Raw genomic sequence first — 15003 nt, 5'->3', positions numbered from 1 at the left:
GTGTGTGTGTGTGTGTGTGTGTGTGTGTGTGTGTGTGTGTGTGTATTTGGCTTACTGTTCTGCCAAATAATGTGTCCTCATTTATCTGGATTCTCCTTCCTCACTGTTTAACTATATTCTTCACAACTTACATTTTAAATAGGAAACATTTGTCAATAGGTTACTTACATGAAAACCCTAAAGCAATTGTTGATACAAAGTCTGTTGTGGAATATGATCTGTTTTTCATGTAAGCTGAATAAAATACAGCAATGGAAATATGAGCCTGATTCAGTGTATGTAAAGTTTTYTAAATGTCTGTTGATCCATCAAAAAGTGTCTACAAACTTGTTCAGAACCTATTTATAAAAGATTATTACATTTTTCTAAATGTATACAAAATTGGCACTCAAACAAACATTTGTCTATATTGTGTGTCTAAGAAATAAAGTATTTGTAGTTTACAAAATATTGTTGTAAATGGCTTCCTTTTATCCAGTCTTGTATTATTTCATTTTGTACAAAAATAACAACCAAAATTGTTAAAATAATGTGATTGTTTGCAATGTGAATGTTTTATTTAATTTTCTTGTATAGCTGACAGTCAGATAAGACAGGCACAGTGAAATCTCCAATGACCTCCTCTGTGAATTAGTTGGGACTTTGCATGGGTTGGGGATCAAACACTTGGTTCTCCAATTGGAAAATAACCTTTTTCCAATCAATGAAACTCAGCACAGACAGCTCCAACAACCCTAACAGATARAGTATGAGATGTGAGATATGTTAATTTAAAGAGGACAGATTGTTAAAACAAAATCAAAAAATACCTTTAAATTAGTTTTAATATTTTATGCTTGTATTATTCATTCACACTTTTCAGTGTGGAATGAACTCGATGCTAAGTTATCACTCATGTATTTACAAAAGGCCATCATTTGCCCATTTAACACTTTTGTAATTTTGTCTCTCCAAAACTATAAAAAAAACGTAATCTGTTCTTTTGGTCATTAAATGAGTGACAACATAAAGAACTGAATTCAAACACATCTAACATTTGAGATAAAGTTGCCACTGTAGGAACAGTGGTCACACAGTTGTAACAAACCACAAGATAACCATGTTTATGCTCTGGTACACATTCAGATTGCCACCAGAGCAGCTTTGCTTTGTGAAGATATGCCTTTTTTCCACAGTATGTTTTTCTGACAAGTTACAGAGTCTAATCAAAAAACAGCACTGATAGGTTGTAAGGTATGTGTACAGACCGCTGGTCTGTTGGCTCAATCCACTGCTGTTATTGTCCTAATGTAACTGCCATATTTTAGCCCATGTTTTGCTGTCTCTCAGCTGCCTCCAAAATGCGCATCTGTCTGGCTCTCGGCATGTCAGCTCAATACACTATCGACAGACCAATCATTCTACAATCATGCTCAGCACACCATCTTTATTACTGATTATTGACCAGGTCATCACTGCCTGCACAGCGCCTCGTACTGACATCAGGTGCCAGGAGAAAGAGAGAAAACCTGGTGTGGGGAGAGAAGCTGGGAATCTGTCAGCACACTGATGAGCTGATCTACTGCTGGGCTTTGGATTGTTAAGTCAGTGACCTACAAGTGGCAATTAAATGTCAAGGCATTTGGATTCCAATTCTGGACTGTTGCTGAGTCACATATGTCATGTAGCGAATTCAGAACTGTCAAAAAAGCTAGATAGTTTCTCTCAAATGCAAGTTGTTGCCTACTACAGGTCTGTGCCCTCATCTGCCCTTCATTTATTTGTCAGACTGTGGCCAAGAGACTGATGGTGAAAGACACTGCAAGAACATTTAAACTTTTTCTCCAAGAAAAAAAATTACTTTGCTTCTTTTGCTGTCTGGTGTACTAATGTAACATCTGACAATTTGATGTTATATCTGGTTTGATAAGATATTAATCATATTTTAAAACAATATTTGACACTAAAGATAAAATTGCATTTGGCACTATATCATGTAGAATTCTTAAACACAGAAATATTCTTGTACATTACAAAAAATCCCAACAAAAGACAAGATTTCCTTTATTACTTGGCTGTGACAAAAACTAAATTATAATATAAAGTTGAAATATACAGGGAAAACCTGTAATCTTTCTGAAAGATAACTTTCTATGTCAACACTATAAGGGCTGTTGAACCATATGGTACTAGGTTACAGTCTGTTTGATGTAGTTGTCCTTTTTTGTTGTTTTTGCACTTGTTGTACTGTGGCTGTTCATATTCAGTGTGCACAACTACATTTATCAACGTTTATTTAGCTTCAGAACGGGTGTTTTTTTTTTCTTCACTTCAACAGGGACTCTTGAAAGATGTAAAGGGATGTGAATGGTCTATAAAAGCATGCATTGGCTAAGCAAATGAAGTGGTCTTTTAGCACCTGCACCAAAAAACTGCAATAGTGATGTTAAATGAGTTACTGTTACTGTCTCTTATTTTAACAAATTTGTTGTATGAGTCTTGGCTCGTGTAACTCCATCTTCTGAATGTAGAGCTTTAAGTTGTTTTATTCTAAATCAAACAACAAAATAGCTCCAATTTTGGATTATTCTGTAATTTTTGTTTTTCTGTATTTTTTACAACATTAATGCCATATGCATGTTGGTTTACCGGCATTGACCACTATTTGAGTGTTGTCACAGGAGTCCTCTGTCAGTGCATTAAACAGTCCTTATAACATTTAAAGAGTCATTAAGACTGTTTGGACATAAAGCAACATATATCTAAAAATGCTAACTAGCAACTAGTTAGCCAGCAATTAGTCTGATTGTTTTTTCGCTTTGTTTACAAATTACCATTATCAACCAATTAACTACTCAATGGCCATTTAATATAGGTGATCATGGATTTATCATTATTTAATAGTTAACTGGAAAAAAGTCCCTTCTTTATTAATATGTTGAAACAATGATGTTTTTTTATCCTTTATATAAATTATGACTAAAATGACTAAAACTAAAATGAACTTAAAATTTAACTGTAAAAAATACTTTGTTTGTGTTATTTATTGCAATCTCACTAGCTTTATTATGACCCCCGCAAGCGAAGCGTAATCGGGAGTCATATTGTTTTCGTACTGTTTTTTTTCTGTTTTTTTTTTTTCCAGTGATTTTTGGTCAACCGTAGCACAAAAACGGCTGCGCCGGTCAACAGGAAATTTGGCAGGGCTGTAGATGAGTCTGACCTACACTGCGCCAGCCAACGGTTTTACGATAGGCCCTATATTTGAGGAGGGGGCTCCTTTCAAAGTAGGGTGTATGGACATGCAAAAATGCTTATAACTCAGAAACTGTTCAACATAGGAGCATCAGATTTCTTTTGTTCTTTAGCTCTGATGAAGCTCTATCCATCAGGCCTAATGCCCCAACCCCCCACCCAAAAAAAGACCCCCATCCAAACCACTACAATTTTGGGATGCATCTGGTAGCATGACATTAATTAGGAATAAAGACTTCTGAGTTCTGGTGCATTTGTGCGTGCTGGGGTCATTATTTTACCTCTACACGGTATCTAGTTATTATTATACCTCTGTTTAATCCAGTGTATTATTCTAACATATGACATGTTTTCTTAAAATATAGGCTCCAGAAACATACCCCTAATAATATGGCAAAAATGCAACATATTGAAAAATTATAAAACATCAACTAAAACACAAACAAAAACAGTAGTACTTGTAGTACTATTCTGTCACAAGTCTTTAATACAACTTTCTTTGTTTACCTGCTTTGTTCAGCTGATGTTTTTGTGTATGTGCATGCAGCTCGTCAGACACAAAAACTGCAAACCTGGAAATGTAATAGACAGAACCAAAAGTTGTACTTTTTCTGTTTTGCCTCTATCTAATTCATTTATTGCAGCGTCTGGTTTTCTGGCAGAGTGGTCAGAGATAATGTTAATCTTGGTCAGCAGCAGTAGGAAGTCATGCAGTTCCACACAACACAACGGATTGGAAATGATAACATAAATATAGTTTGGAGGCAGACACACGCCACTTATCTGCACAGTGGAAAGTTTGCAAGTGGCCATGTGTGACGGCAGTCTCTTTTTAGCTTACTCTGATATGTTGATTTTATTGCACACGATATTCTGTTGCAAACCAGCATGAAAAGATGAGACAATCACTCAGTGTCAAACAGCTGTAAAGTTTAAATTGAAGACTATACAGGTGAGAATGAATAAAAGTTGACAGGTAACAGTTACCACTGAGTTAAAAGGAGAAGGATAATCACCAACCTTTTTCTCCTTTTCAGAACAGGGATCATTCAAGTTTCTAATTGACAACTCATCAGACTCCCTGCTATTATGACTTCATTATATCTGCAGAGATAAAAATTAATGAGAAGCAGAGACACTAGATGGATGTGCCAAAGTTAGAATTCATTTACATTAAAGAGGGAAACTCTCTATTGGCCGGGAGCATATCTGTAATGACTTTAATCTATGAAAACTTCTAATTTAATGTCTTAGTTCATTCATTGTTATTATTCTTTATGACCTTGTATATTTATTACTTTAACCTCTTGTCATTCGACTCAAGTTGATAATCCCTCATTAGGTGCATTTGTTCCTTCATGTTTACTTCCTGTGAGCTATTCTTCTGTCTTTTCTTGACAAAGTTTTAAAGTTGCGTTCACACTTCCTCTCTTGTTCTCACTCCTTTTTCCTATGACAAGGATAGGTTTCATTACTGTAGTCAATCTGGGCCCAGTGGACAGCTCCTCTYCAGCTCTGTGTACCTCAATATAATCCTTTTAATTAAAGGCCTGCCCCCCACCATGCCAGCTCCGCTTCCACCTCTGCCCTATTCTCACGTGGCGCCAGCCTTTTGTTCACCCAGGCACTCACCCACTCGCTTCATGTCAAGCCACGCTCTTGCCATTTCAAAAGAGGAGACGTCACCTTTGTCTCTACCTCTTTCATTTGGCTTTAATCTCTCCTGCAATATTGCAGAAAGTGGCTTGTGTGTGAGTGCGTGCATGTGTCAGAGTGTCTGAGAGAGCGGGGTTCATCCGACATAGGTCTCATCAGGGTTAAATCAGTCTTTAAAAGAGCTTGATTGCCTGTGATTGGGTGCTGATAAGAGGCCAAAGGCTGGTGTGGCATTTAGGCTGAACTGTGCTGTAGTTTCTCTATATTGATTTGCCATTATGAAAGGCCTTCCCACCTGTTATTCTTCTCCGCGGTTCTTTGAATAGAAGACATCATTTTTAATCATGTTGATCAAAGTCAGTTGTTCGAGGGTTTACTTTGAAGCACCAGACCATGATGTCGCCGGTAAAATGGTTCTGAATCTAAAAATGCATAGTACTATTATTCATGGTACCTTTCCCAGCTTACCCTTATACAGTAGCTCTGAGCTGAAACAGAGAGAATAGTTTCACAGCATATGCTAAAAATACAAAAACTTAGTGAATGACAAGGCATCTTTTTTAGAAAGTAGACCAAAGCACACTAAATGTTATACTCACTAACAAATGCAACATAAAAAGAAATTTAACACCTAAAATGAATTAGCTGAATTTGATCTTTTTTGCAGACTAGACAGGTCTAATTGTTTGATTTTCAAGGCAACAGGGTGTGGCATCACAAGTGAACCAAAAGTGTTATCAGTCAGTTGTCAGAGATGTAACAGTGGCTTGATGTTGATGTGAAAGCACCCATACATATCATTAAGGTTCTGGTTGACGGARATCAAACGAGGATTTTGGTAATAAAGCACCTCATCCCATACACAGGTGTTTGATTCTCACAACACCCAGTGTTATCCTTCATCATATCTTGATGACCAAGACTGGCCAAACTATGGGTTCATTATTTTACGTATACACTGTGATTAACATTTGAGCAAAGAGAGCTGTGTTTGTGATGGTGTCATAACCAAGAGGAGTGGAGTGATGACAGGTGACAGCAAATCATGTTTAGCCATGCATCTAGGTTATGCACTGAGGAAAGACCCATCCTGTCAGTGTTGAAGAGAGACACAACAGTGTTTCTTCTAGTGTCATGGTATGAGGAGTCATGGCGTATAACTGCAGGTAGTAAGTTTTGGGTAGAATGGTCTGATAGTAGTTTAAGACACCTTAACAAAATGCTACATCAGTGACATCCTGTATTTACATACTTTAGCCCTTCTGAGACAGCACCCTGGTACAATCTTTCAACAAGACAATGCTCATCCAGACAACTCGTGTGTCTCTGAACAGACTGCTTCACGTTGAGGTGATCCCATGGTCAGCCAGGTCTCCAATTCTTTTCCAAATTGTATGTACAGTATACAGTATGGTAGCTGCTTGGTTGTCAACGTTAGCTTAATGCTGATCTGTTGGAGCTTAAGGACCATTTACAACAGCTGGTGGCTGATTTGGTGCAGAAGAAAATACAACATCTGTATGACACTTTCTGTACCAAATTGCTGCTTGTTTCCAGGCCCCATGGGAAAATACATCCTTTTGATATGAGACCAACAAGGTGTCTGCCAACTCTGTTACTCATTTGATCTGATATTGTAATCTTTTCGATACCTTTCACAATGAGCAGTTTCTTTTCATTTCCACCACTGGTTGTTTCTTTTTTTTTTTCAGTAGATATACCTTCACTTATATTAAGTAGCTCTGCTTTTGAGTCACTTCTAAAAACAGATTAACTTCAGTCAGGCAAGCAAAACATGACACGATTGACGAAGGGCTCACATCACAGGAGAATTTACTATCACTGGGTATAATACCCATTCCACCTCTGCATCTTTTTCTCCCTTTCACTGCTATCAAAGGCGCTTTATTGTGCCGCCACCACCCCAACCCCCAACAAGCCCAGCTTCTCGTCTCGCATTCCCTCGATGACTCTCTGATTGATAAGAAATACTCCTTAACCCACCCTCTACCCATCCTGCCCTTGACCTGTCTCTATGCACTATTCATTGGGTTTTTTAAAAGTCACATTGGGCTTGCTTGGATTGTTCGCTGTTTGAAGAGGGGGGGCGTTATCAATCTTTTTGCTCCCTGGCCCCCCAGCCCCTAGGGTTTTATGCATGCGTGCTGGTTTGTGAGAGTGAGTGCACCCTGTCCCAAGAAGACAGGGCATTTATTCACTCAACTCTCAAAGTCTGTCGGTGGTCGGCGGCCGTAGCTTTAACAGTCTTGGCCTCGGTCTGTCTCCCTCTCTCACTTGCTCTCTGTCCCATCTTTCAGACTGGGATGTTAGCATGCGCAACAAGCAGCCAAGGCTTTGGCCCTTTGACAGGCAGACTGTGGGGAATAAGACAAGTAAGAACGGAGAAAAATGAAGGAGAAAAAGAAGCAACTCAAAGTGGTGCCCTCGAAGGGTCAACTGAACTGCTGGCACTGCCTCATTGAGAATCGTGCAGCGTTGAGCTAAATGACCATGCATGGWTAAGCAGCGGAGGCCGATGTGGTGCCTCACAGAGGACATTGTGATGGGGAAAAAACTCAAAAGTCAACTGCGTGCGATCAAAAAGAAAAGTTGAGAGAGATTGCAAAGAAGAAGTGTATGCGTTTTGACCTTCTGGTTGGCCCACAAATCATGGCAGCCCCTTCGATCTGTATTGTCTTTCATATTGCTGTGATCGATTGAGGGAGACAACTGGTTATTCACGAGCATCACTGGAGGTCAATACAGCTCTTCGTATCTGTCTTCAGCGAGAGACAGTTTTATTCTTTCGTTAAATGAGATCGGACACTACCATCACGTTCATGTTTAACTATATTTCTCCTTGACAGACAATTAATAGATGTTTGGATGAAAAAGCACCAAAAGGGAGGATACGGAGGTCCTTAGCTGAACATTTGTGCACACATTCCTTTTTGATTTTTCCGCCACTAAGCAGAGGCATAAAGGGTTAACTTCCTATGGCCACATTTTCATTTCCTGTAGTGGGCTGTTTATATTGGTTGGAGGTGTTTATGTGGAACTCTCCTTCTGTGTTTATTACACTGCAAATGACAGATCAGGCTCTCTGACCCCTCTGGCTAGCTTTAAATAAAAGCAGTTTATTCCAAGGCAGCAGCTCGACTGTATACCGGTGACATGAAAGTGCCTGAACAGAGCCAGGAAAGCAAAAGGCCAGTTAAAGGGAAATTATATTCCTAAACAAGGTTTGACAATAAAAGCATGAGTGGGACAGATAAACAAAAGGTACTGTACCTCCTCTTATTGCTTTTCAACAGAGTGTATGAAAAGGCACAGGGGATTTGCTCTGCTTACTGCGCCACAGTGACTGCCTCGTCTGAATATTTTTATTCACTGTTGGCTTACTCCACTACATCTGACTCCACCATACAATGGTTATTTTCAAGCCTCACGTGTTCTGCCAGCCTCATTAACCTATTTTTTTCTTTTTTTGAAGCTCACGTTAAATATAAACGCTGTTTAAGACCACAATTCAAATTTCAGATAAGAGCAACTATAAATATGAGCCACCATTTTAATTAAAAAAAATCTATTTAAAGTCTATTCAACAAAAATATCCATTGAAGTAGTGTTGTGGTCAAGAATGCATAGCTGAGAGCAAGATAAGATCAAGATCAAAGTATATGAAAACCAACACCAGGACTTTAGGGGTTGAGAGCAAAATGAGAACTTGATGAAGACTTTTTATATAAAGGTCAAGAGATTTAAGTATTTGATACAAATGCAGACTAATAATGTTATCATGCTAGCTTCTATACCCATACATTTATTCTGTCTTTATGCATTTTTTTCCACAAGCATTGATAAAAGTTAGACTTGCTTTCAATCTGCTCAGTGAGTGTTACATTGCAAAAATTACATCTCCCCATGGGTTTTCTTTTAACTCTTTGTGTCTCACCGTCTCATTTATTTGTGGCAGTTTAATCTAGTTCAGGGTCGTGGGGAGCTGGTGATTATCTTTACTGTCAACAAATGAGAACCTGTGAAGTCCATCATAACACTGAGACACCAGGAAGATAACTAGGTAAGACATCATGAGTAAATGCTACCATAGAGGTGCCTTTACCTTTATGCATGGGAAAACTTGCATGTTGATGTGCAACATGCAAGAGAATTGAAGAATTTTCAATTAGAGAATTGAAAATAAGGATATTTAGAGCAGTTCATAAGTTTGGGCTCAGTGAGGGAGCAAAGGCAATACAATTCTGACCAGCCTTTTGACGCTATAATGCCAACGATAGGCCTATTACAGTGCCCCTTGGATTAGCCAGCCATGCTCTTTGGCTGTGTCTCTGACAACTAGCTTAGCTACTCTTTCATCATCACAAAGGTATCACAATATACTCAGCAACTGTTTTAATCATTCATGTATGACTGTTTTTATCAACCTATTTTTTCTGTGATGTGACAAGCTAAGAAAGCACATTTATTACTGCTTTAATAGGACGTTTAACAATGCCTGCTTAATGGATTTTTTTATTTTGCTTTAATATGAAACACCCAACTGCCCAAGCATGATACATTAAGCAAAAAAAAATAAAATAAAATAAAAAAGATTATCACATACTTCAATCAATAAAACAGTTTTTTTAATAAATATTTGGTTTATTTATTAAACATTTCAAAGACTGTTGTGAAAAATTGCTTAGAAGCTTTTGAACACTAAAGAAAAGAATAGATAAATAAGAAAAAAGATTTTCTGGTGCGTTGGGACGTTATCTGTCATTACACACAGACATTGTCAAGCACTACTGAGCATGCTCCAAGCTGACCAGAGGTCCATCGGGGGGCGTTGTTATCTCTTCAGAGTTGTTTCACTCTCCATGTTCCCCTCAAAGAGTCAATGTTGCGGCACATCAGAAAGAGCCTTTGCCTCATTAAACCATTGATATTCTGTGGTGCCGGCGCCCTGCTGAACACCATATATAGGGACAGCAGTGCCAGGAGAATGACACAGTGTGGGTTTTATGGAGAAGCTCTGCTAATACTGAGGGAAATGGCATTATCACGAGGCTATGGTTGCTGAGTTGTGTGTGTGTGTGTGTGTGTGTGTGTGTGTGTGNTGTGTGTGTGTGTGTGTGTGTGTGTGTGTGTGTGTGTGTGTGTGTGTGTGTGTGTGTGTGTGTGTGTGTGTGTGTGTATTTGATAGGGTGTGAGAGAGACAAGCAGAGTGTGTTTGGAAGGGGAACTCTGCATCACAGCCTCAGCCTGGGGCAAACCCACTGTTATAAATACAGCATTCTAATGGTGACTTTATGGTGTTGGTGGTGTAAGACTATGGCCCACCAGGGACCACTTCCCCACAGCCCTTCTCCTCCCTCATCTCCCTTTCCCTTCCCCCTCTTTTCTCTTTCCCCCTAATAAATTTTCCCGTTTCCCCACATTCAGAATTTACAACCTGACTGGGTAAGACGGGAGCTGTAAATCCTCCACCCTCCCTGTGCTAAATTATTTATTTGCGGGCCCTGTAACACAAGCAGCAGATGAGAACACTGGTTAAGGAGATAAAAGTTGGAGAAATTTGGGCCCTAATTGACCATAATGATCAGGTAATGAAGAAATATTCACCACATGTTAGGGTGGGGTGGTTTTGCTACATGAAAATATGGAGAGAGTGACTTCTTTTTGTAAATGACGGCAGACTCATGGCAGCAATATTAGGACTAGAACAAGGTAAGCTTTATGAGAGAATACAAACTCATCAGTAAGTCTTCTGTTTCATTTCCCATCTCTCACGGAAACTCCAACTTTAAAAAAATGAAAGAAAACTTTTAATTAAATCATCCAAGCTTTCAGCACTGCATGACGTTTTTATCATGCCTTTGTTTTCCCTCTACTGATGCAACCCCTTCCCATATATTGCACTGTTCAAATGATAAATGGTGATAAGAGTGGGCCATTAATACACTGCACTACAGAAGTCAAAGGGGACAGGACAGAAAAGTGTATGTGATGTCCCTCTCTCCTGCCTGTGATCTTTAAGATCTAATAACGCTGCAGCTTCTGTGAGGGTGGCTTAATTTCCAATGCTTCAATACACTATATTAGGCAATGACATGGCTTGATCGCATTGACCCAAGAGTGTCAAACAGCCTTTTCTGATGACTTCCACATTTTCTCACCGAATGCCTCTGGCTCAGGGCCAGGGGAATCTATAGAGTTAGGGTATGTGACAAGAGAAGCAAGGGACAGAGGAGAGACACAGGGAGAGGGAGGTAAGGAGAAGGATATCTGCAACACTAATAGATTGTTATCTCTTCCCCTTCACCGCTGGCCTGGAAGAACACCAGGAGCAGCATGTCTACTGAGATAAATAAAAGAAAGGCGACAAATCGATCCTCCCCACCCCTCTGGTTTTCATGAGGCCTTGCGGTGACCTTTTCACAAGATAACTTGGTCACGAAGGTCATGCCATCCCCACGCCTCACCCCTATCTCACCTCYGCAGACTGTTTCTCTGAGGCAAACTGACTGTGATGAGCTGGAGAATCGGGGCAGGGAAATTTGTTCACAAACTTTTCCCTCCCGCCTCTAAAGGGGTCCCTGGGAAGAGTGACAGACTCACAACAGCAGACTGATGAGATGACGACTGTCAGCTTGACCTTTTCTGAAATGCATTGAGGGGTCAAAAGATGGCACGCCTACCCCCCCACCCCCCACCCCCGCTCGATGCAGAGGTACGTGGTGCCACATCCCAGGCGTCACTGTCTTATTTGCGTCAAGTAAGAGCAAGGGAGCAGTCCAAAGAGCAGGGGTGCTGGGATCACGTCGCTGTTATTCCTCAGCCGGGAAAGGTTACAGAAACAATCTATAGGAATTTAGATTCACTGCCTGTCATCAGTATTGGCAATAACAATTCAGTCTCTCTGGAGGAGGGATCCACATTTGTTCAGTGATGATGTGCTGCTACAGTGGGAGCATTTTACTGTAGTTAATGTAAACCCTCACCTGGTAAAATGTATAAATCTTCTGACGGTTGTTCTCCTAATGATTATCAGTTATTCCAAGATAACCATATAAAGATCATTTGTTGCTTCAGAGAAAAATCAACAAAGCTTCTTAATGACGATCTCCACTCCTGATGTTGTGCATATCATAGATTATCTGCTGCTCTCTCAAATGATCAGACAAGTCACATGGATTATGCTAGGATTCAGTCGTAATGACATAACGGAAAAAAAACAATTATAAAGTGAATTTCGACACATCCGACTTCAGGAAATAAAGGAAAATTCAGTTAGAAAATGAGTGTAATCGTTAAAAGGTTTGCTGTTTTTACCGGTGTCCTATATCTTAGCTACCCACATCTTGTGTGGGTATGTGGCTATTTTTATCTCTTGAGCCACTGTTTCTGCATCATTTAAAGAAAATGGTTATGTTTAAAATTTATGTAAGTAGTAATATTAGCATTGTATATGTTACTGACTACAGTGAAACACTGTATGAGGCTAGCATGAATGCTACGAGTAAAATTACCAATAGGCCATAGTAAAAACATGAGGTTTATTGTATTGAGTTTAAGGTCATATTTACACCTGATAGTCTGGTAGACTCAGTTCGATTGGGGACCAAAACTGCGAGCTTTGTTTACATTTTCTGTTGGTGCGGCTTGAATTCACACTGCACTTTCTCACCCGAACTAAACCCTGTAAACAACCTGTTCCCACCCTCACCTGTGGGGGCGCTGCACAAAGAACCACTAAAGGAATCAACATGAAAACCTCAAGACATGGAGCACAATTTTCTTCTTACAAAATGTAAACAAACAATTGTAACATTACATTTTAGTGGTTATAGGGTTTATTTTTTTAGTTTTTGGCAAATGTGCTAAACAAATACTCTTCAACAATGAGCTCAGCATGAGAGGAAGATGAGGCGGAACCACGGAGAATGTTGCTTTGCACACAAGGCGGCTGAGGAAGCTCCGTGTTAATCGAGTAGAGCGTGTCCAGCTTCACAGTCATGATGTCCACCTTATACAGTCGTCCAGTGAGGTATTTACGCCATGTAAGTAAATTTCATACTGTTATTACTCAGAATGTCATGCAGTATAGTCCGCTTCCTGCTTTTGGAGCGGTCTCTGGTCCTCTTAGCGTTCACACATGCAATCGAACCGCACCAGAGTTTGTTTCAATCGAACCGAGACCTAGGTTTTCAGGCAGACCAGAGTTTGCTTTTTTGATCCGAATCAGAGTTTGATTATGCATTCACACCTCCACAAACGAACCAGACTTTCTAGGCAAACAAACTAGAGTTTGATTAAATTGGACTAAACAATGCAGGTGTGAACGCGACCTAACTCACCAGGCAGGTACAGATTTAGGGTTTTAGTTGAAATTGCTGGAAGGTGTCTGACTCAGTGGTTTGGACGAGACGCCTTCAGTAGCCAGCCTTAGCCTAGATAGAGCTCTGGATCGGAGCGAATGTCCGTGGGATTTTTGTTGATAAAAGGAAAAAAGCAAGCAAACTATCTTTAGTGGATTTTTAAAGCTGCATCCACGTTAGTTTACGATCTTCCCTCGTCGGCATAAATTGCAGTTTGTAGGGTGCTATGCCTTTACTACTACTTGTTCCAGCCAAAATGTTTCTAAGCATTTCTCAGTTTTCTTCAATTGTTGTGGCAGCCGACAACACTCTAAAAATGAAATGTTGGATTTACTTAACCATGTTATGTGACCTGGTTCCACTTAACTGAGTTGAGTAAATTCAAAGCAACATGCTCATGTTCTTTGATTAAAAAACTGGTATATTGCTTTGAATTTACTCAACTCAGTTAAGTGGAACCAGGTCACATAACATGGTTAAGTAAATCCAACATTTCATTTTTTACAGTGAAATACACAAGTTGAAACTGAACTCAGGATTGAACTGCTCAAGCTGCCAGTTAAAGCAAAAACAAACTGAATTTGTTGTTATAGCTATCTGAATGAATGAATTTCTTGTACACAGGAAAAAAAAACAGTCGGGAGGGCTTTGCGCGGGGCTAGCATCTGTCAAGACAGCCTACATGTGCGTTTCCAGAAACTTGTGGATAGATACTGAATGGATGGATGGATGGATGGATGGATGGATGGATGGATGGATGGATGGATGGATGGATGGATGGATGGATGGATGGATGGATGGACGGACGGATGGATGGACGGACGGATGGATGGGGTGGTTGTGGTGGAGTGGTTAGGGGAGCCGTCCTGGAACCGGAAGGTTGCCAGTTCGATCCCCTGTCCTGCCATTTCAGTCATTGTGTCCTTGGGCAAGATACTTCACCTGCCTTGCCTACCGATGGTGGTCAGAGGGTCTGGTGGCACTGGTGCATGGCAGCCTCGCTTCTGTCAGTGTGCCCCAGGGCAGCAGTGTAGCTTACCATCATCACTGTGTATGAATGGGTGAATATCTGTAAGTGTGAAGCGCTTTGAGGTCCGMAAGGACTTGATAAAGCACTCTGTAAGTTCAGTGCATTTACCATTTACCATGGATGGATATCATTCCCTTATCAAAAACATACCCAGAGTGTTGCTTTGACTCATTCATGCATGTTTGAGAAATCCTTGAATCCCCTGTAGCCATGTGGAGCAGCCTAAATACTTGCTGGTACAAAGCTCCACCTATTTACACAAAGCTCCTCCCTGGAGCTCAGTCCCGAGCCTAGCTTCCGTCCCACAGAGCACCCCTCCTTCGAAGCATTGTTGTGAAGACATGCTGAAGTGAGAGTGTCAAAAATGGTAGGAGGTTCTTAAAGAGACAAAGAACCATTTCAAGGTGTTTAACTATGATGCAAAGTCAAATTTGMTTTAATATATATATACAGTGTTTTCATAAAAACTGAAGGTAACATAGCTACTTTATTGTGGTATAGAATTCAACAATGTGCCTAGAAAATACACAATACCCTCCTAATCAGCACACTGTGATTTAAACTAATAAAGACGCTACCAGAGTTTGAATGCACATGCGTGTTGAGTGGGTGTAATCCTGTGTCTAGTGTTCAATGAGGTCCTCATTGAAGTCTGTCTCATTTTGTCTCAAAGAAAACATAAGCTCCAATTACATTAGTTTC

The 15003-nt window shown here is 40.0% G+C and overlaps 1 long non-coding RNA gene across 3 annotated transcripts in view; it reads right to left on the bottom strand.

Moving 5' to 3' along the window:
- LOC106518411 (uncharacterized) overlaps positions 1-15003 on the bottom strand; it is a 135870-nt gene that overhangs the window by 100206 nt on the left and 20661 nt on the right. The window lies entirely within an intron of this gene.

This window comes from Austrofundulus limnaeus, unplaced genomic scaffold, assembly GCF_001266775.1.
Source record: "Austrofundulus limnaeus strain Quisiro unplaced genomic scaffold, Austrofundulus_limnaeus-1.0 Scaffold60, whole genome shotgun sequence".
Classification (NCBI taxonomy): Eukaryota; Metazoa; Chordata; class Actinopteri; order Cyprinodontiformes; family Rivulidae; genus Austrofundulus; species Austrofundulus limnaeus.
This window is presented reverse-complemented; position numbering and strand designations above follow the sequence as displayed.